Genomic DNA, 21,317 nt, shown 5'->3' with positions numbered 1-21,317 from the left:
CACTAACTACGCACCCAGCACCCCAATTTCACCAAATGAATATCCTAAGATAATTCTGTTAAATTGTAACTAAATGCAAATTATTGTAGTCTGAACAATTACTTGGGTGAGGTGAGGTTTTTGCCTTGGACAAGTCTAAACCTAGTCGAGCCGGATTTCCCACAATGGCGGATAGTGGGCGCGATTATATTGTAGCCCACGGCATTGTCTAAATCCGGTCTTAAGTCAATGTATACAACTCCCCCCCCCCCCCCCCCCCCCCACACACACATACTTTTTTTTACCGTGTTTAAAACAGATCAGAATTAATTTAGAAAAATATGTAGGAAGCAATGGCTAGCGTAGAAACAACCTGTAATTATTCATTATCTTCCTCAAATGTTTGATTTATACTATCTTTGTTAAATGCTCGATTTATATAGACCTACATTATCTTCTTCAATTTTTTTTATTTATATAGGTCTACATTATCTTTTGTTAAATGTTCGATTTATGTAGCCCTATATTATCTACTTCAAATGTTTGATTTATATAGGCCTACATCATCTTCTTCAAATGTTTGGTTTATAAAGGCCTACATTATCTTCGTTTAATGTTTAATTTAGGCTGCCATATAGGCCTACTTTATCTTTGTTAAATGGTCATATGAATGTTGGCCTGTATTATTTTATTAAAGCTCCTGAAGTTGTTTAAGAACAATGTTTCTTCCAGACTTTTTTCTCATGGCGGGGGGGGGGGGGGGGGGCACATGATATTTTCGGGAGGGGGGAGCATTTTCCGGGTGGGGGGGGGGGTGGGAAGTGGGGGCGGACACTAGTAAAAGTATATTTTTACTATATATATTCCATCTAGTTCGGGGGGGGGGGGGGGGGGGGGTGGGGGGCGGTAGGCTCCGCCCCCCTCCCCCCTTAAGATGCCCGGAAGAATCTCCGTTTAACAATGTTATTTTTTACGTTTACTTTTTCCTTCTTAAAACTTATTTTTAAAAATTAGTGAGCCTCCAGGTTCTCGATTTAGCCTATTTACTTAAAAAACTCAAGGGCCCTTGGTGCTCGCGGACTTTGTCCACCGTGGTTCCAATGTATTATGTGTTAAAATATAACTTTTAACACTAAACTTAAACACCTGTATTAGGTAGGTCCATATTTTGTTTGAGGAAAAAAATCAGCTGACTCGAGCATCAGTTGGCACCTATCGAGTTAACCATTCCTCAGAAGACAAGTTACGAACCACCTCGGGCAGAATTATCTGTCCTCTTGAACTCAAGCATGTACAGGTAAACATTTTTAACGTTAAATTTGAGCCTCGTATTCTCCCCACAAAAGGGGCCGCATCAATGCCCCATCCGAACATGGTCACCCTATAGAGTACGCAGAGTGATACTAAAGAACTGGTCAAGGTGATAATTTGCCTCGTCGCAAGATTAATAGACATCCGCGCGCGCTTTATGGACCGCAGGATCAATTTCCATGGAAGGGACAATAGAATTTCGTGCAGTCCAGTGGGCCTGTTTAACGCGATCACCTTCTTTGACCAACAAAACAATGCATTTATTGTCCTTAATTTCTACGGCCATTCCACCGCTAAAATGTTGTTTTTCCGCCTGCTCACCCTCGTGATAAAGGACGCGGCAGGCTAATCACGAAGTGTGTTTGGCTTGAAAAAGAGTGCTAAACGGGACCCCTGTGTAGGACCGTTTCTTGATGAACACGGGGAACTTGATATGCTGTAATTTCCTTCTGGAAGTAATTTATAGATACTTAAATGTAAAAAAGTGCTGTATAAATATGATAGAAGCTGAATAATAATAAAAAAAGACCATTATTTAGGAATTTAGGCTTTTTTTTTAGATAATTAGTTACAAATTATCACGTGATTTTTTTTGTTCGGTATTGGAGGATTGAAACTGTCCCAGCAACATTTTTTTTTCTAAATTTAGAATTAAACAACATAATTTTTCACAACCTTATAGGTTTTTGCCACTGACGATATTATTTGAATTTTTGATTAAACGATATTGCAGCGGTTCCCAGAGTTGTGCCACTGAGCCTCATTGATAAAACCACACCCCGATCCAAAACATCTCCCTCACTCGAAATACATTCATATAGGCCTATATTTTACCCAAATGTTTATTGCGTTTAGTAGTCAAAAATTTGTGAGCGAAACAAACCATAATGAAAAACAACTAATAAACGAGAACGTGTGACAATGAGAGAAGATACATTGAAAGCTCAATTTTAAGTACTTGCTTACGTATAAGAAATTACTTATTTGATATACGGAGGCCTATATATTTTATTTCCGTAGATTGTAATCCCCCCCCACACCACCCCCGGGAAGTTACGCATTCTAGTATTGAAACAGCCGAATATATTGACCAGTGGCGTAGCCAGGACCGTCTCAAAGGGGGGGGGGGGGGGGGGGGTCCAATTTTTACCCGAGGAAAAGCTTTCGATTTGCACCCCCCCCCCCCTCAGACTTTTGATTTGCACCCCCCTCAAACTTTCGATTTGCACCCCACCCCCCAAACTTTCGATTTGCACCCCCTCAAACTTTCGATTAGCACCCCCCTCATACTTTATATATATGGGGGGGGGGGGGGTTATGACCCCCCCTGCCTACGCCACTGATATTGACTCTTTGGAAGCCTATCTTTCACAACCTAACTAAACAAAATGAATTCTTCTGTTTAAAAATTAACACTTTTTTAAAACAAATGTAGCCACAATTTTCTTCTAAGTTTCGGAAAGTATAATCTACAGAAAACTATTGTAAAGAATATAGGTATCTACTATACGTAGTTCAAGTTACGTTTGGTGTAGTATTTATGGTATACTATTAACTATTTCACACACCAGTAACGATCATTGAAACTAAAACTATTTGTTAACAGCGGATCCTTGATTCATACATTTTACAAGAGAACAGTGTGGGCGCATTAAACATAATGAAATTACATTTTCCAAAGAATGTATCAGGAATAGTAAATAGATCAGTTTTACCACATTTACTGTAATACGTATTTCTTTATCATCCTTTTTAACAGGGAAACAAACTTGAATTCTTCTTTATCTTACAGTTTGTTTTGTGTTTACAAATGAGGGCATATGCCCTATAAGTTTTTGATGCCCGGATAGTGTGTGCCCATCGTTTGTTGATGACCTGCCAACAAAGAAAATCAGTGATAAGGCACCTTAGCGAGAAGTGATCTTCTTACTCTGTGTGTGTGAGAGGTGGGGGGGGGGGGGGGCAGAAACAAGGGGTGAGGGGACGAAACAAGGAGGGTGTTTAGAAAAAGGCGACCATTAACGGTTGAATGCGCCTTGAGGTGTCCTTTCGCGTGACGTAGTTATGTGCTCCAGTGCCCCCACTGTGTGCAGTACCGTGTCGCATGTCTCCAGATTCTAGGCCAGGCCTTGAAAATTTCCCCAAAAGTTTGAACAAGGCGCAGCTGGTGAGGGGAGGGGCACGAGGACATGTAGGGTAGAGGGGTTAGAAGGCAAGTTGGACTTTTAAAAAAATGAAACCTTCCACGCTTGATTTGTGACAAGAGAGCTTAACGCGGCCAAGGATACGATTTCAGCGCCAGGAGCTTAACGCGGCCAAGGATACGATTTCAGCGCCAGGCGAGGCCACTCTGTTGACAGACCTGCCCTCCTCGTTAGCCAGATCATTTTTTTTTCATCTTGCGGTTAAAAATTGTGCCAGATAAAAAAAAAGAAAAGTTGCCAAGTTAATATGATAATAATAATAATGCACAGAAGAAATTTTAAATTCTTAACTGAAATATAGATATTGTAATTAATTTCTTAGTATTTCAGCATAAAGTTATGTTTTGATTGCACCATTGAAAAATAATTCTTAACAATTATTTAAATTTATGAATATGGGCTACCAATAGTACTATAATGGTTATGTAAAACAAAGAAAGCTAAAGAAAACAACGTAAAATTGTATGCTGTCCATAAGCAGTCTTTGATGTTGACGTGTAATGTGTAGTCAAATAAGTTGATATATCCCACTCGCTCGCTCTTTTATACGATCACGCCCAGGATTCAGAATTGAGCACTCGTTCCACCATTACCGCTAGTCACCGGATTTGGTCAAGGGACAGCGTGCGGTCACCCACGTGGGAACCAAACCCGCGACCTTAGGGCTAACAATCGCTGGTTAAACCACACCGTACTCTGGGATGTTCTGCTGAGATATTTTCTGTATGATTTACTATTATCTGCGGTACAAAAAGTTAAAATTTGAACAATTTAGCAAAGAAAGTGATAATAGTTACCGTTCTTAGTGTTTATTTGCCTATAATAGGTAAGTGGTCTAGCGGCTAAAGAAAAATTAAACAAATAAACATCTCCAGTTCAATTCCTTTCTCAAGTCTGTAGGTCGTAGCTCGATTTTCCCAGCCATACAAGGTATGTTCCCTCTAAGGGTAAAAAGTTAGCGTGCAGCGTTTATTTTATGTGCGTGGTGTTTTAAACAATTTATACAAAGATATATGTATTTTACAAAATTAATGCGGCTGCGCACAGCTTAGAGGGGACATTGCTAACTAGAAAGTAAAGGCTCGGCATCAAAATGGCTTTATTACGGGTTAGATTTGTTCGTCTTGCTGAAATTAAAATGTGCTTAAATAACCAGTTTTATGGCACTTATCTGAGCTAAAGTGATGTGGCAAAGATTAGGTTAGGTTAGCAAAATATGATGTAAAAATACAGCTTTATATACCGTAATTATTAACTTGTTTGGTGGTAGGGTGTGAGTTTGTGATAAGATTCACAAACATGGGCATGGGGCCACAGCATCTGCCCTTAACAAACACCCCACAACAGTTCCCAGTTCAGACAAATAAAAATACCAACCAATCATGACTTTCGCGCTATCCAATCAGGTGCGACCGTCTTAGTCGCTGCGGCCTCGTGCCTCGGCACGTGACCACGCAGTTAAGTAATCTTTCTGTCAACTTCCCCCAAGTTATTGCCCACAACACAAACATGTAAAACTATTTAGCTACTTTTCTATTCTGCGCACAGGTTTAAAAAAAAAAAAAACTAACGGAAAACCCCAAATCTGTTTGAATGGCAGCGGTAAAAATGTGATTTTGATTAAATTCGATCGAGATAATTGACTTGGCATAATGGGGTAGGCCGAGACTGTGGGTGAAAGACCTTAGGCAAAGTGTGGTAAGAATGTGTTGGTCTTATTAAACCAACTTTAGGGGGACGGTGTATAATCTGGTTGGTTTTTATAATGAAAACCACCATCTGTTCGTGAAATTTTTGTTTCGTTTTGAAGAAGGAATTTTTTCTTCTCCTTAATTTAAATTGTTATAGCGATATAAATATTTGAAGAAAAAGATTTCTAAAATACTCTTAAATTGTATGTTGAAGTGATAAATCGAGGATATTATTTGTGTTTGTTTTGCTGAAATAACAAATGAACGACTAATCGTTTATGAAGTTCATTACAACCTTATTAATTTTGTATTCGCTGATTATTTCTTACTTTAAAGACATCTTTTAAAATTTCATACACTATAGTTAAAGAGAAAGAAATGGAGTTAGGCTTACATTTTTTAAATGTAAGGATCTTGGTTGTAGTTCTATAGACTAGCAATTGATTACAAGCGGTCACATGATAAATATAAATAAATACATATATATATATATATATATATATATATATATATATATATATATATATATATATATATATATATATATATATATATATATATATATATATATATATATATATATATATATATATACTATGTTGACACATTTTCTTTTAACGAAAGCTCTTTTTCGTATAAACGTTACAATTGTAAAAGTATTTTTATTTTAAATTAAAATAAAAGTTTTCTTCTCCAACCCTCACCCACATCTAAGTTTTGTTAGAATGTTCTCTTTTCGCTAGAATCTTGGGCAATCAGAATGGTGGAGGAACCGGACAGGGAACGTGTCGATATTACGGGAACAGCCATTTCAAAGACCTCTCGTTGGTGTCTCATTTTCAAACCCGCGCGCATGTTCAAAAGAACTTGAACTCTTAACTCTTCAAATACTGTCGTCTGCTGGCCCCAGGCGGAAGATCGTACCATTTCATTCTGTGAGCCGCCTCACAAAGAGATGTGAGTAACGCTAGACATTTGACTCACCCTCAACACTCTCCTCTTCTCGAGATCTGGGGTTCGAAACCTCGGCCCGGGGGGTAGGAACAGCTCGCGCTTCAACTACCTCGTAGGAGATTCTCCCGCGTTGCATATTAATTAGCGGTATACAAGGTGCCGGGGTCGGAAGTGGCGGGTTAACCAATAAACGTTCCATCTGCCGAATAGGCGCGAGAAGCTGGAAGCGAGGTGACCCATAGTCTCTCATTAGAGACCTTACCTAATCGGGTGAGCGACCACACCCCTTTGATTGGAAGGGGGAGCCTCGGCCGGGTTGGACGGTTCCATCTAGACCGGGATGGCCAGGTTTCATTGCGCGGAATGGCCAGGTTTCATTGCGCGTCACGGCCAACCCATCTCTGGGTTGGAGCTAATGCGGTTTCCTAAATCATTTCACGATAGCCACGGGGCGTTGAGAAGTCTGATTCAATTTCATTTCTTTCGAATCTTATTTCAATTTGCACAATCTTTTTTTTCCCCTCGACTCGACCATCTCACCCTAGGAAAAAAAAATGGGAAAATTTCCATGCGTTCTCTGTCTAGATTTAAATTCCTGGATCGCGTCTGAAATATTTAATAGGACCGAAGCTGGTAATTGCTCCCCCCACTTGTACGCTATTAATAAAATAATTTAATCCGCGGTCTATGCAAGCTTATAACATGGCGATAAGTCTTATAAAAAAGGTTTTTAATTTTATGATTTATGTATGATCGTTTCTAGGGAGACTACTGTTCGGTCTAAGTTTTAAAAAAAAATTCCTTATCAGTGTTTCTTTCAGACTTTCAGATGCCTGGAAGAAACTATATTCCTTAAGAATTGAGGATAAAACACTTTCAATGCCGTGAATCAAGTTTAATTTGTCACAATATTCTTTAATTGTTTTTAAAATTATTTTAAAACATTAAGTGTGGAAAATAAAAATAAAAACTTTTTTTTTCAACCGATTGCTCGAAGCAGTTTTTAATTAGTTCTTTAATTTCTTAACTTGTTTCTATTCTCATTTTCTCTGCAATTAGAAACACGCAAAACTTTTTACTCAAACTTGTAAAATATGTGTATGTGTGTGTACACGTTTGATAGAAGTTTTATGCCAGTAGTAATCAGAGTGTGATTTCCTTGCTTATGTTATTATACATTCCTTTTGTGGTTGAAAAATATGGCGTTATATTAATTTTAAAATATTCTTTTGTAACGTGATTGCATTTATATATATATATATATATATATATATATATATATATATATATATATATATATATATATATATATATATATATATATATATATATATATATATATATATATATATATATATATATAAACGGTATGTTTGAATAATAGTTTGCAAACCAAGAACTATTATCGCGATCTTCTACTGTGGTGAAGCATAGAGAAAGCTGCAGCCGCCAAAGAAAAGGTCTCGGCAAATCCATCACTCTAAGATGTTGATGGACTTCTCGCATTAACAATTCTCTCTCTGAAAGATACACATTTAGAAGGCATTAATGTAAGTAAAGGGAAAAAAGTTAATACGGTTATCACGTGACTGGTCTCCGTGTTTACCATCAGCATGGGTGCAAGAGTTTTAAAGGATTTTAAATTTGTTTTAATTTGTTCAGTGCAGACACAAATTTACGTTCATTCTAATTCCCGAAACAAAAGAAAATAATCCAGAATATACCCTTAAGCAAAAATACTTTAAATTAAAAGCAAAAATTAACTTAAAATACTTAAATGTATGTTTTACTTTATTTATAAAGATCACGTAGAAATAGTGCATTATTCTGTAAAAATAAAAAAAAGGATAACTTTAATTCGTACGTTATTATTACAAGATTCATTCAAAATTACTGGCGTGAATAGATTCGAGGGGAGGCTAGCAACATCCCAGTCATGCCGTCTTTGCAGACGAGAAGAATAGCTCCTTGCCAGGAGCGCTGAGAAATCCGAAGGTCCGTGCGCGATTATACATATTTATGAGACAGATTACAAGCTCGTTCGGCCCGTACCCAGAGGGCGCTCCACGAAAAGCCTCCGCCACCCTAGGATATATTTTAGGGTCTTTAGAATTTGTGTTTATTTATTTATGATAAACGAAGGATGTTATTCAATGTTGAGTTAAATTTATTTTCCTGTCTTTTTTTGTGAGTTGTTTTTTATATTTTGAAAATTGTGGATTGTAAACGAAGAAAAATAAGGAAAAGTTGTTTTATAAAATATCAGAAATTTTTACGAATAATTACCTGTAATTTATAATGAGATTAGTGAATTTTGCATTAAAAGATTATCATTCATATTAAAAACAAATCGTGCATGAGATTCTTAAAGTTTAATCCGTGTTAACTTTAGGTTTTAAAATTTCTATTCAGAAAAATATTGTGTTGTCTTTCCTTTGTTTGTAATTCGTAATAGAACAAAGGAACTCATTAGGATAATATCAACCGCCTATGGGATCTATGACACACGAAAAAAAGGTCATTTATTTATAAAGTTTGTGTTTGATAATACATTGATATCTGAGATTAACATTTCATATGTATTAAAATAGTGGAATATTATAATCGAAACGGCTGTGCTAAACAGACAGATGTAGGAATGTTGATTTCTAAACGAATCTTGTGAATGTTCTGTTTGTTTTAAACTGCTAATCAATGCAAATAATTATATACAGTTTTCTTCCCTAACTAATCTGTTAGTCAATAGTCATAATTCCGATTTAGTTCAATTTTTTAATCATCTTATGTAATAACAGCTGTGTTAGCAACTAAATTATACAATTTGTAAACATTGTTTGACCAACACTCTTGGTCTGAACCACATCGTACAGTAAATGTTTTGATTTTAATTACATGCGGACATGTTTTCGACAAGAATCGCTTTCGCTTTGTTAAACAACAGAGCAGTCATCTCGCTGTTTGGAAATTTTACGTTAGTTATTTTCTGCAGACCAACAAAACAGTAAAGTGCGCATTAATACACACCCACACAGACACACACAGACACAGACACACACAGACACAGACACAGACACACAGACACACACAAACACACACTTACACACATAAACACACAAACACACACACAAACACACACACAGACACACATACATATACCCACACATACACACAAACATAAATTTACATATATGTATATATACATATATGTATGTATGTGTGTGTTGGTATACAATTTCCATTTAGTTGAGATCCATAAATTAAAAGTGATATATTAAAAATGTGAGAAATGTCAAAACGGCCGAGTTTGAATGCCTGATCCATACATCAACACGCCCATTGATCTATCCCTGAAACACGTTCCCCCAACATCCCCGCCTATCAATCACTTCCTGTTTTCCTTTCAACCCGGGCCTGTCATGGCGAGTAATTAGTTCCTTAATTAACAGAACCAGAAGTATTAACTCTCCAAATAGTAAGATTAACGGAACAAAACTCCCAGCCACCTATCGTGGACTTATTAAATGTATAACGTCATGAAAAAAACCACGCCGCCCCTCCCCTCTTAGAGACAGCCCGTGGCTATCGTTATGGCCACCGTCATGATTGAGGGCCTGTCAGTCTACATGCACGGAAGAGGATGGTCGATCACGTGACTGGGTTGAGCTGGTTGTTTGAAGTGTGGGGTAAGCTAGAGAGGGTTGTTGCTGGTGGTGGAGGCCGCGGTGGAGCGGTGGAGTTTTCGGACGTGTGGGCAGACATGCAACGGGAGACATAAATAAAACATTTGGCAGTGTAGAACACAATCTCTTAGCCATTGGTTGTAAGCACAGAATATAGAAATATAGGCATCTAGTTTACAGCTATAGTGGGACGGCACACAGGTTCTATTTATAGGCACACTTATTAGATTTATTGGCACCCAGGTTGTATTTATAGGCACACAGGTTAGATTTATAAACACCCAGACTAGATTTATAGTTTATAGGCACCTAGGTTCGATTTATAGGCACCTAGACTAAATTTATAGAAACACAGGTCAGGTTTATAGGCGCCCAGGTTAGATTTATAGGCACCCAGCATACAATAGAGATTTGCATCCTAACATAACCTTGATGGTGTCATAGACTATCAGTAGACTATCCATAGATCTGGCGCCTGTTTGTGAATAAAGCCAGCTGGACATATGCTGACCACACAAGGCGTGTATGGTCGAGCTAAGTGAAACAGGTGAGCTCTCCACCCCCCATCCCCACCAATTTGACCCACCCCTATAGTTCTTCATCTCTTTTAGCTCGGCTGGTTCCTCTTTTTGTACATGGTCCTTATACAAAGTCATATTGGACTGTAGCAACACAATGATAATTTGAATAAGCATCAAAGATTTAGATCATCATCATTCATGTAGACCCTTATCGTCCTCCATTTTGGGCGATTCCTCCAAGTTGGGTCCATGACATCAAAGTTTTAAATACTTAACCCAAACCTAACCATTACTCTAGTAGTTAAATGATCCTTAGTCACAAAGCAAGCTATAACTCTAGAAACTGTTCTGCCTCATGTTCATCAAGGAAACACCTTTGTTTTTAAATCAGTAAGATTTTATTTATTGTTTTAAAAAAACAATTTCAACTTTGCTAAAAATTGTCGCCAATCATCCCCAGCTAACATAAAAACCCTTAACTTACGAACTGTAAAGGTGTATATTATTCTTCTCTAGCTATCAGTCTATCATCTCCATAGAAATGATAAACAAAAAATGTAATCGTAGTTGTCCGTGCATCAATTCGTCGAGTTCAAGGGAGATCACTTAAGCGAAATTTGATAGCGTTGAAGAGTTTCTCCCCTTTCGGCTGCTAAGTATCGTTCCGTCAAGGGGGTGGCCGTTGAATGACTTTGAGGGAAAGGTCACTCGTGTAGATTACATCTCTCAAAAACCTTGTCTCCCCTGAAACAAAACAGTCTTCTCGGCTGCACAACACAAACAATAGATGGCATATCGGTGAGTGGTCATATTTTTTAGGTTTTTTGGCCAAACTTAATGTAGTGGCCATAATTTATTTGGCCAATTTTTTTAGTATTTCAGTTTTGACCAACATCTTAAGTGTTGTATTTGGCTAAATTTTGTGTCGAGAATTATTGTCCAAATTTTCAATATTTCTTTTTTGACTAACATTTCCATACTTCTTTTGTGGCCAAAATGTGTGTTGTGTATTACTGGCTGAACTTTCTGGTATGTTTTCAGCAAATTCCGTATATTTTTAAAAATTATTGGCCAAATGTTCAGAAAGCTATCTCATTAGCCAAACTATCTGCAGTTTCTTTAATGCCAAAATTTATGTTATTTTGTATGATGTAACGGTTTAGTAAGTGTGAAACAAATCTTATAACTTTACACTAAATAGTTTTAAAAAATCGCAACAATTAATGTATAAAATCAGTCAATTTTATAAACTTAAAATAACGAGGCTTAAAGCATGATTGTCTTAAATCTAATATACCGTGATTTTAGTTGAATTTAGATTTCTATTTATAGAAGAAAAAAAAATCACGTGTAAATTTGATCACGTGACACAAGATATGTATTAATAGCCATGCTCGCGACCCCCGACTGGCGACTAAGTGGCGAAACCCCTGCTCGTTCACGTTCCATTTGACCAATCAAAACTCACCAATTACCCCCGCCATTATGACGTTATTACCTCGACTAACAGAGTAACATCGCAACAAGGGCACGGTAATCTGTAGCCGGCAAATAGGATTACCTCCCTTCTCTCATCTGAGCGGGCAAGGGACACAACACTGGCCCCTGCAGGGTAATTTCCCTTTGATTCCTCTAATTTGATGCCTGTTAAACAACATTCCCATAATCCATTTAGGATACACGTTAAAAAATGGTTTCCAACAAATTCCACGCCGACAAAAAGAAATGTTCCATATTTTCTCATCGATGGGTAACATTTGACAGGGGATGTAATCCTGTCGTGTCCACCCATCTAATGAATACAAACGATCATGCATTCAATCGCAAAATTGTAATTTATATCGGCGACTGCTGGTGGATAAACGAATATAAATATTTATTAACCCAGAAACACAGTTAGGTTAAGGCCCGTTCAAAAAAGTAAATTAAAAGCATATCTTGCGAGTAAGCAATATAAACAGAAAGTGATATGGGTTCTGACTGTTCTGTCTTTACTTGGACTATATTCTGTACCTTTGTCTACCCTTGGCGTTGAAATATCACTTTCTGTTTATATTGCTATTTCAGTTACAAACCCTGCTTCCAGCCCCTTCTACATATCTTGAGATTTGAGCAGTAGAGTATAATGGTTAGTAAGTCTATTTCACCCTCACACTATTGTGCTATGTAAATCTATTTCACCCTAATATCACCCATAATGTCTAGTAAATCTTTGTTGACCTTAAAATCAAAATGGCATGTACATCTATATGGCCCTTAAATTATAATCTCATGAAAGTATCTAATTCTTAAAACATAATGTCTTATACGTCTATATCTAATTGACCTCTAAATCATAAAGGCATGTAATTCTATTTGGCTTTTTAACTTGTCTACTTCGCTCTCTACTTTTATTTATTCAACTTAACTAGACGATTAATACTTATTAGATTTTACCATCTGTTATTATTCGACTTCAATTAGTCAAATGTATCACATGTCATTAAGTGTATTTTTACTATATTCCATTACCACAAAGAGTAGATTAAAAAATTAGTATCCACCACCAATTGGACAATACCAAATTCAATCCGTACTATCAACTTAATATTCTTTTGTTTAATTTGAATTAACCATTCATCTTTTTAAAAATTGTGCCCCATCTTGCACAAGTCAATATTTAAATAATAAACACATTATTCTAATTCAGTTTACGATTTTCCATATCTAATTCTCAATTGATAAGTTAGATGATCAGGTAGATAATCAACGTTATTTTGCGTTGTTTTAAATTGACAGAAATACCAGAACAATTTGCTATAGTGAAATCCAAGATAGAAAAACAACCTGAAGACTATGATAGCGAAACAACCAACCCTTATATGATACTGAAGATTATGTAAAAACAACAAATATGTATATGATACTGAAGATTATATAAAAACAACCAATAATTATATTATACTGAAGACTATGATAGAAAAACAAGCAACAATTATACGATATTGAAGACTAGGATAGAAAAATGATCAAAACAATCCAATATGTAAATCGGCTTTTACCATAACAATATTTAATCCTAATCTAATTCTATCTCCAACTGCTACACTAGGTAACACCTCAACCCTAATCCTAAGATTAACCAGTCTTCTCTGTCTTCATACAACCGAGAGACCTTCACTGGGATGAGTTTAATAAGAACGAAACAAGAGCGTCCGAGTTTTAAATATGCCTTCAACACAATGAACGAGCTTGCAAAACATGTGCAGGGTAAATAAGTCGGTGTTTGTGTGCATGCGTTTACATGTTCAAGCCGCTCTTCAGCCGCACCCCCCGGGCCACGGAGTGGGGGCTGAATATCGCACTTACCCTGGGAGAATCTTTACCGAGCTCTCTACCAGTTCCCGTGATCTCGCCCAGTTCCCGTGATCTCGCCCCATCTGAAGACCGACCAGATTGGGGCTGGCCCCTACACTGTTTTCTTAACAGGCCTACGGCGGCCATGTTGGTACCCCCGGGGCGGAGCATGAAAGAGGGGGACGCAACTCTAGCCTCAAAGTGAACCACCGAGTTCCGCCCCGAACGGAAGTCAAGATTGTTTTTTAAAACATGCAGGACAGGCGCCGGTCAGGTTTTATGAGGGGCTCGGTGCTCACGTTCTCAAGGCCGTTCTAGATCGTCGTCACGTGATATCGTTTGAGGCCGAGGATGAGTAGAAAATGTGACATAGCTTGATATCAAGGATTGTAGAGTGCTATTTTTAGACCTATTTTAAGCCCCGCCCCAAGTAAGTCTACTGCCCTCCACCCTCGAACGAACTGAAATTTACATAGAAAATATATACTTTTACAAGTGTCCGACCCCCCTGAAAATTTATTCTGCCATCCGAAAATGTCAAGCGTCCCCCATCCCCGAGAAAAAAGTCTGAAAGAAACACTGTGTGAAAATGAGACAAAAATTACCCCCTCCCCCCCCCCCCCACAACAACAACCCCACGTCTACCTTACATCACAGCTGAATCAACTTACAACAGAACTCTCATCCTTGGCCGATGACTTGCTTACATAACAGGTTTAACAACTTACAGAAGAACAGCCATCCTTGAACTACCATTTGCTTACACAACAGCTGTATCAACTAACACAAAACAATGTATTTATAAAAGAACACCCTATCCTTGGCCGACCACTTTATATACCCATCACAGTTCAATGCCCAGGCCAATTCTATTTATATACATCTACACACCGTGAATCTACTCGTAATTTTTTAAATAAATAAAATAACAAGTCATTCACATCTAAATTAAAAAAAAACAACAACCAAACTCATTAGTTAGGTAACGCTGGGTGGGTCGGTATAACAACAACAACACAACCTTTCATCTAATTGCTGGACACACGCCTCTAGCTGGTTTAAATTAGGCTGGCGTTAGGCAGCAAAGTCGGTCTCATACAGGCCTAGTATCGCATCTCCATATATGGTCATATTGATCTATCACTTCCTCTCTGACAGTGAAAACTTTAAAAAACAGAATCAAACCCGCCTACTTTATGGAAACCACGCCTACTGATGTATCGGTGACGTTTTTTCCACCCCACCCCCCTCTTACACATCCCCCCCCCCTTCCAATTTTATTAAAACCGTCCGAATGGCCTGGTTGACGTGTTTCGCCTGGGGCAAGCACCGACACACAATACCTCATTAATATTCAATGCATGACTTTTGGAGAAATAAAATAAGTTTTAAAATGGGATGCATTTGTTTCAGCGGGCCCACACCAAAACAAGCGACGCTTTGTTTTCAGAAGGGAGGTTGATTTACTCGGATATTCGAGCCCGGATTAAAAACCGTAATTAAATAATAAGAGATTGGAAGATTAATTAATAGGTTTATAAACATTGTGCGGCTGTCTGAAGAATTTTAGATTTATGTTCACTCAGAAGCAGGTATAGCTTAGCAACATATATAAAACATAAACATTTGAAATAAATTGTAAATAGGAGTCGTTTATCATGTCAGGACGTGAGATTTGTCGATATTTTTGTTGTTTTGTACGTTTAGTAGTGACGTTTAATGAGTCGAAATAAAAATATTATTTAGTAGACCAATATTGAGGTCTATTTTACAATCCTATATTACAACAACAAACTACATCGCGGAATTGCGATAAATAGACTAAATAACCCGGCATTCAGAAGTTATACAGGCAAAATAACACTGCATTCTAAAAGTTATATAAACAAAATAACACCACATTCTGAATTTAGGCAAAATATCTTAGTATTCAAATGTTATACCGACAAAAAAACACACTGTTATGTTATATAGACAAAATAACAGCATTTTGAAAGCATACCAGCAAAATAACCACGAATTCCAAATGTACAGGAGAAAAAATAACCGCGCATTATAAAGGTATATAGGCACGATAGCCCTCCCACCCTCCCCTATGTTAAAGTATTAAAAATTTGAACCATAAAGAGTCTGAACGTTCGCTCGCAAGTTTATAAACAAAATAAACGCTTTCAAATAAATTATGCGTTACATAAGCCCACAATGCTGTATGCATATCAACATAAACACCAGACAATAAGCTAATCATAACACCAGTCTCATCTGTTGTGTGTTCTTTATGTAAACATAAACGTCGCGTTAGAGAACTGTGGAGATATTGTGGATCACACACATATTCAGCCCCGCGGCCAAGCTTAATAAATAGTGCAAGATGCAAATCCTATACCAAGTGACCGGGGATTCTCACTCCCTAAACACGGGACACAGGGTCTCAGTTGTAGTGTGGACTATAGCTTGTGTTGATGGGTAGAAGTTTGAGAACCCATAACCCCATGTGTAAGTAAAGAGTATAAAGTGGGAATTGGATTTGCTGAAGAATGACTTTATCAAACATCTTGCATATATTGTGGATTTTTGTGATATTGAGGCAAAACAAAAATGAAATCGAACAGCTTTTTTATTTTTTGAGGCAAGTTTTATATTTTATCATCATTTCCCGTTCGTGGGCAGATGAAGTACAGTTCTGCTTCAGATGAACTAGGCATATGAAGCGATAGTGTTGGCAGCACTACAACCAGCCGCCTTTGTTTCCCTAACGTAAGTTGGGTACCCATCACGGCTGGGTGGACTCCACTGATTTTAACCCGGATTCGAACTCGAGACTCTCGGGTTAGCAGTCTAGCTCTCTACCTCTAGGCCAAGTCCCATTCGATTTTATACCCGCGTGCTATTAGTTCAACAGCTTGCAATGCGATACAAATACACTGTTGTTTTCATAGAAAAAGGAGATGAAGAGATAGCGTGGACATTTCACACAACACATCCGAACAAAAAGTCAACAAGCACAAAAAAACAACACAACATCAAATATTTCTTTAAAAATTGAAAAAAAATATTTCGCTTAAAAAAAGAAATATAGCCGACAGCTCTTTGTTGCCAGAATTTAAAGAAAAAAAGTTGATAGATCTAGCAAGCCTAGCCGATGTGGTCAAAGGCGTCCGCGTGTTTCTGTGTGGCTGCAAAGATCGCGCTGCCCGTGGCTGTGCAATGATACTCCTGCAATAGCAAGGGATAATGGATATTAAGGCCATGTCATCTAGAGAAGGCCAGGCAAAATGCCGCCATGGGGGGGGGGGGGGGGGTATAAGGGAGACAGGGACAACTGGGTTAATAATGGAAGCAGGTTGAACCAGAGGAGCAGTTAACAATGGAAGCAGTTAACAATGAGAGCAGGTTGAACCAGTGGAGCAGGTTGAACAAGAGGAGCAGTTTCCAATGGGAGCAGGTTAAAAGATTAGATATGATTAAAAAAGGGAGCAGGTTGAACGATTATATACGGATTAACAATGGTAGCAGGTCTAGAGAAGGATTCGGAGAAGGAAGGCAAATGAAATAGGGCTAATACTGAAACAAGGGCTAACAGTGAAACAAGGGCTAACAGTGAAACAATGGCTAACAGTGAAACAAGGGCTAACAGTGGATGCTTACGTTGAAGTATTAAACTGGACAGACGTATAACAGGACCAATGCGACATTTGTACTGTGGGAATATTCGATTCCTTCTCTTCCAAGACGGTATCGAAGTTATGTTTTGGTGGTATCGGTACGCTTGTACTACCTCTAACTCTGTCCATTATTATTCTAAACCCTGTAATTTACCTTTCCATAACGTTAAATATTACCTAAGCCGTAATGTTGTTCTTAATCTCTCAACCACAATTCTTTTTCTAAACCACACAATAACCTTAATAGTTAAACCGGTAGAAAGGAGTCTCATTAAAACTGATTGGTCCGCCTAGCCTTATAACAAGTCGTATTAGCCAATGTGACTAGAAGAAATAACTGTGGCTGAAAACTTAATCGCCTTGGTATTAAAGTAAAGAAAGTAGTTCTCTTTTCAAACCTGAAAGTCCATGGGGCAAATGGAGTTGAGTTCACCTGTCTCTGTTGCAGCGACCTATGAAGGGATAGTGTGGTCAGCATTGTGCCCAGCCGCTTTTACTTTCACAAACGTGATTTAGGTACCCATCACAGCTGGGTGGACTCAATGACGTTTTACTGACTTGAAACCGAATTCGAACTCGAGACTTTCAGGTAAGCAGTCCAACGCTCTACCGCAAGACCACCACGTCCCAGTCACGGTATTCAGTGCTCCACCTAGCGTCGTTTTAAAAATTAAGTTTTAATTTGAAGATAAACATTATAAAAAATATGTAATAGTTTATTTCCATAGTTACACTTTATAATATTTACATCACACCCCCTACAAGGAAATCACGATCCGATTCCGCCACAACAGAATTATCTCCCCATACAGAGAGGAGTTACTTGCCCTTGGTGGAAACCCGGTGCCCGTCATGATCGGCCACAAGAGTCTGTTGTCTGGCCAGCGACCTCCTTTGTCCGGACAGACCTCGATTTCCATAAAGATTGTTGTTGTCGTCGCCGATGGCTGTTGAAAGTGAAGTGGTCATCAAGTGGTCAGCGCTTCTGTGGGGGTGTGTGAAGAGAAATGTGGGGGGAGGGGGAAATGTATTACAGTTTGGAGGGGTGGGAGGGGCGTATCGCAGATCTGGGGTAGTTCATTAACCAGAGACTTGCGGAACTCTGTCCATAACTCCAGCGGTGACAAAGGCTCAAGAACAAACACAGACGATGCCATGCATTCTTCTCGCTTCTCCTGAAAACAATGAGATATGAAATGCCCCCTTCGACCGTCTTGGACAGCGTGAGTAGCCAGGAGAGGGTGGACAAGAGAGGTCAACCGGTACATCGCCGCTCACCCCCCGGGCACCGGTGTCCGAGGGAGGGATCGTGGGTGGAATTCTGGGGTGAGATAGGATCTCCCCCGTGACGTGACAGCACCAGCTTATGGGGCTTGTCAGTATCATCTTGGTTCCATGTTTCACCCCCGAGCTGGCAAACAGTACCGTGTTTGAAGACGATGTTCGTAGGAGTATCTCAAAGTCGGGAACATAGGGCAACATAATATAGGAGTATCTCAAAGTCAGGAACAGGGGACAACATAATATAGGAGTATCTCAAAGTCAGGAACAGAGGACAACATAATACATGGGAACCTCTGTCCTCAAAGTCGGGAACAGGGTAGAACATAATATATGGGAACCTTAAGCCAGGAACAGGGGTCAGACATAATGAAGGGGAACCTCAGTGTCAAGAATATGGACAGATATAATGTAGGGGAACCTCAGTGTCAAGAATATGGACAGATATAATGTAGGGGAACCTCAGTGTCAAGAATATGGACATATATGATGTAGGGGAACCTCAGAATCATGAACTAGGGACATAATTTTGGAGAATCTCAGTCAGGAACCAAGGAAGTACATATAACATAATGTAGGGGTAAAAGTCAAGAAAAATAAACCAACATGACTTGGGGTATCTGAGTCAGGAATAAGGAACAATCGAGTTTCCATCAGTTTGTCTTGTGACAACGAAGATGAGAGTATGTCTATGTTAGAAAGAAGAGGAAGTGCTACTGTTATTCAAAAGGTTCATAGAATCATATGCGCTGTAACAAGAGTTTGTCGAATTAAAGAAAAAAACGGTCAAACATAAAGTAAGATACACAAAGCACATTTAGAACCAGAAAACACACACACGCATCAACATTAGCTACAATAAAAAAACTGTACAATAAAACACACACGGATAAAATTGAAATATTTATAAATCGATACGACAACTTACCACATAATTGTATAACTAATTTAGACACAATGAAAAGTTGGAAAACGGTATTTTTAAAAAATGTATATTAACTTTTGGAAGTTATTTCCCATTTAGATCTTGAAACACGCAAGGGAGTCAAATTGTAACTGCATTCCGAAAAAGTGTCTAAAACATAAAATATAGAAATCGAGCAGCAACAATATTAAATACTCAGAGCACTTTAATTTTTTGGTCTTTAATGTATTTGTTAGTTCTTATTCTATCTAGAGTTTTAGAAATGTTAAAAACCCCAATTTTGTAAGAAATTTGTACGCAGATGTTGTATAGTGTTATAGGTAGGTGGTTTGTCGAAGATGTGTATGGACCATGATTATCCAAGCTGTGATTTTTAAAGTGTTTAGTATCCCATAGCATAGGTAGGATAGTCGCCATCCCAGACCATTGATCACTTCAAGTGGTGATACTATAAAAGTCTCAAATGATCAGATTATATTTTTATTTCAACTAGGAACGTTACTTTAGTTTTAGGCTTTGTAATTTGCAACTGATTTTTTTATAAACAAATAGGGCCCATATAATAAAAATAATTAATGATAGTTATATATGTATAATTATATGTATACATACAAACAAACAGCCACACACACATACACATAAATATAAATAAATAAATAAATATACATGCATAAAGGCCTATATAAATATATATATATATATATATATATATATATATATATATATATATATATATATATATATATATATATATATATATATATATATATATATATATATACACACACACATATATATATACATACATATATCACGTATATCTTAGCTATAGCTGGGTCCATCGATGTAAGACAGACATCGAATTTGATTAAAGAGGAAATCGGTTTGAAAACGACCATGTCAAAAATAGCAACCATTAAACCAGTGGTTCATATACTTAACGCGACATCCACAACCAGCGAGACTGGAGCTGATGTATAGGCCGAGCTTAGAAAATGTTTCGCCCGGGGCCCATCGCGTCGAGAGGGGGAGAGGGGGTCGCTCTCCGAAGTTGTATGAGAGATTTATAGAGCCATGGGACGGGTGCGGGGAGGGGTCGAGGGGGTTGGGGGTGAGTCTTATCGGAGTCGTTACCATCGTTTCTCCGACTCACTGAGAATAATTAAAGCCCATCCCCCGGGGGCGGGGAATAGATAACGTTTCTCTACCGTCTGGGGAGGTGGGCTCGGTCCCGATGTAACGCGATACACGGGCTGGTGTCGCCAGGGTGAGAGGAGATTACAATACAGCTGGACTTGCTGAGCAGCTTCAAGGGAGGACATACATAAATTGTATATATATATATATATATATATATATATATATATATATATATATATATATATATATATATCCTAATATATAAAAGACCATGTGCGCACTTCTCTCTCTCCGCAAGTTTTTTTTCGGCGGTGTGATCAATAAAAGGAGATCTTAAAGATACGGACTTATGTTGAAAACAATATGGTGGATGTTATAAATGTATAAACTAAATTTTATTTAAAGAAGGAAAATAAAAATTTAGGCATATTCGAATGTAGAAACACAATTTTAATTATGCAATTGTAAAAGAGTTTGTTGTTGTGAAAAGAACGCAATAAACAATGACGTCACATGCCACATGTTTAAATCTACAGGCCTATTCTTTTACATTATCACTTTAACATTCAAGTGTCAGCACATTTTTCGCTATTTGAGTGCGCATCCACACTCATGAAGCTCAACAGGTAA

Source organism: Physella acuta, unplaced genomic scaffold (genome assembly GCF_028476545.2).
Source record: "Physella acuta isolate Inbredline_101_S28 unplaced genomic scaffold, ASM2847654v3 ptg000677l, whole genome shotgun sequence".
Classification (NCBI taxonomy): Eukaryota; Metazoa; Mollusca; class Gastropoda; family Physidae; genus Physella; species Physella acuta.
This window is presented reverse-complemented; position numbering follows the sequence as displayed.